A 2826-nucleotide genomic window follows, 5' to 3' on the forward strand; every position below is an offset into this window, starting at 1 on the left:
CTTTAAGCATACTAATAAAGCAATCATGTCTTCTCAAAATAACATGGCTTTAGAAGGTTCATCCCTACAAAATCATATAGTTAGGCTATGTTTCATTTTCATCACGCAAAAATACTCCCATCAAGCACAACCCCGGTTTCAGCCAAGCAATTGGTTCATACTTTTTAACGCGCTTCAGCCTTTTTCAACTCTCACGCAATACATGCGTGAGCCATGGATATAGCACTATGGGTGGAATAGAATATGATGATGGAGGTTGTGTGGAGAAGACAAAAAAAGAGAAAGTCTCACATTGACGAGGCTAATCAACGGGCTATGGAGATGCCCATCAATTGATGTCAATATGAGGAGTAGAGATTGCCATGCAACGGATGCACTAGAGCTATAAATGTATGAAAAGCTCAATAAAAGAAACTAAGTGGGTGTGCATCCAACTTGCTTGATCACGAAGACCTAGGGCATTTTGAGGAAGCCCGTCGTTGGAATATACAAGCCAAGTTCTATAATGAAAAAATCCCACTAGTATATGAAAGTGACAACATATGAGACTTCTCTATATGAAGAACATGGTGCTACTTTGAAGCACAAGTGTGGAAAAAGATAGTAACATTGTCCCCTTTTTTTATTTTTTTATTTGGGCCTTTTTTGGCCTTTCTTTTTTTTCTTGGCCTTTTTTTATTTGGCCTTTCTTTTTTTTATTTGGGGACAATGTTCTAATGATGATGATCATCACACTTCTATTTATTTACAACTCATGAATTACAACTTGATACTAGAACAAGATATGACTCTATATGAATGCCTCCAGAGGTGTACCGGGATGGGCAATGAATCAAGAGTGACATGTATGAAAAATTATGCATGATGGCTTTGCCACAAATACGATGTCAACTACATGATCATGCAAGGCAATATGACAATGATGATGTGTGTCATGATAAACGGAACGGTAGAAAGTTGCATGGCAATATATCTCGGAATGGCTATGGAAATGACATAATAGGTAGGTATGGTGGCTGTTTTGAGGAATATATAAGGAGGTTTATGTGTGATAGAGCGTATCGTATCACGTGGTTTGGATGCACCGACTAAGTTTGCACCAACTCTCAAGGTTAGAAAGGGCAATGCACGGTACCGAAGAGGCTAGCAATGATGGAAAGGTAAGAGTGCGTATAATCCATGGACTCACATTAGTCATAAAGAACTCATATACTTATTGCAAAAGTTTTATTATCCCTCGAAGCAAAGTACTACTATGCATGCTCCTAGGGGAAGGGTTGGTAGGAGTTAACCATCACGCGATCCCGACCTCCACACATAAGGAAGGCAATCAAAAGAGCACCCCGTGCAACAAATTTGTTACACAACTTTTACCATGCGTGCATGCTTCGGGACTTGCCAACTTCAACACAAGTATTCTATAAATTCACAATTACCCAACTAGCATGACTCTAATATCACCACCTCTATATCTCAAAACAATTATCAAGCATCAAATTGATCATAGCATCCAATTCACTTCCTATGATAGTTTTTATTATACCCAACTTGGATGCCCATCATTCTAGGACCAATTTTATAACCATAGCAAATACCTTGCTGTTCTAAAAGACTCTCAAAATTATATAAGTGAAGCATGAGAGATCAACAATTTCTACAAAATAAAGCCACCGTCGTGCTCTAAAAGATATAAGTGAAGTACTAGAGCAAAATTATCTAGCTCAAAAGATATAAGTGAAGCACATAGAGTATTCTAATAAATTCCAAATCATGTGTGTCTCTCCCAAAGGGTGTGTACAGCAAGGATGATTGTGCTAAACTAAAAAGCAAAGACTCATATCATACAAGACACTCTAAGAAAAACACATATCATGTGGTGAATAAAAATATAGCTCGAAGTAAAGTTACCGATAGACGAAGACGAAAGAGGGGATGCCTTCCGGGGCATCCCAAAGCTTAGGCTTTTGGTTGCCCTTGGATTATCTTGGGGTGCCATGGGCATACCCAAGCTTAGGCTCTTGCCACTCCTTATTCCATAGTCCATCAAATATTTACCCAAAACTTGAAAACTTCACAACACAAAACTCAACAGGAAATCTCATAAGCTCCGTTAGTGCAAGAAAGAAAAACCACCACACAAGGTACTGTAATGAACTCATTCTTTATTTATATTGGTGTTAAACCTACTGTATTCCAACTTCTCTATGGTTCATACCCCCCGATACTAGCCATAGATGCATCAAAATAAGCAAACAACACACAAAAAACAGAATCTGTCAAAAAAACAAAACAGTCTGTAGCAATCTGTAACTTTCGAACACTTCTAGAACTCTAAAAATTCTACCAAAATAGGAAGTCCTGGGAAATTTGTATATTGATCAACTGAAAAAAGAATCAACTATAAATCACTTTCCTGCGATTTATTAAAATTATTCTCGTGCATGCAAAAGTTTCTATTTTTCAGCAGAATCAAATTAACTATCACCGTAGGTTATCCTATAGGTTCTACTTGGCACAAACACTAATTAAAACATAAAATCCCATCTAAACAGAAGCTAGATGATTATTTATTAATAAACAGAAGCAAAAAAGCAAGGAACAAAAATAAAATTGGGTTGCCTCCCAACAAGCGCTATCGTTTAACGCCCCTAGCTAGGCATAAAAGCGAGAATAGATCTAAGTACCATATCCTTGGTTTTTAATTTTTTAGCAGAGTCATGCTCGAATCCGGGAGGTTCTTTATGTTTCCCCTCATACTCGGAAATTTTTAGATCTAAAGAATCCAACCTCTTATTACAAAGGGTAATCAACATATTCATGCGGTGA

Source organism: Triticum dicoccoides, chromosome 4B, assembly GCF_002162155.2.
Source record: "Triticum dicoccoides isolate Atlit2015 ecotype Zavitan chromosome 4B, WEW_v2.0, whole genome shotgun sequence".
Taxonomy (NCBI): Eukaryota; Viridiplantae; Streptophyta; class Magnoliopsida; order Poales; family Poaceae; genus Triticum; species Triticum dicoccoides.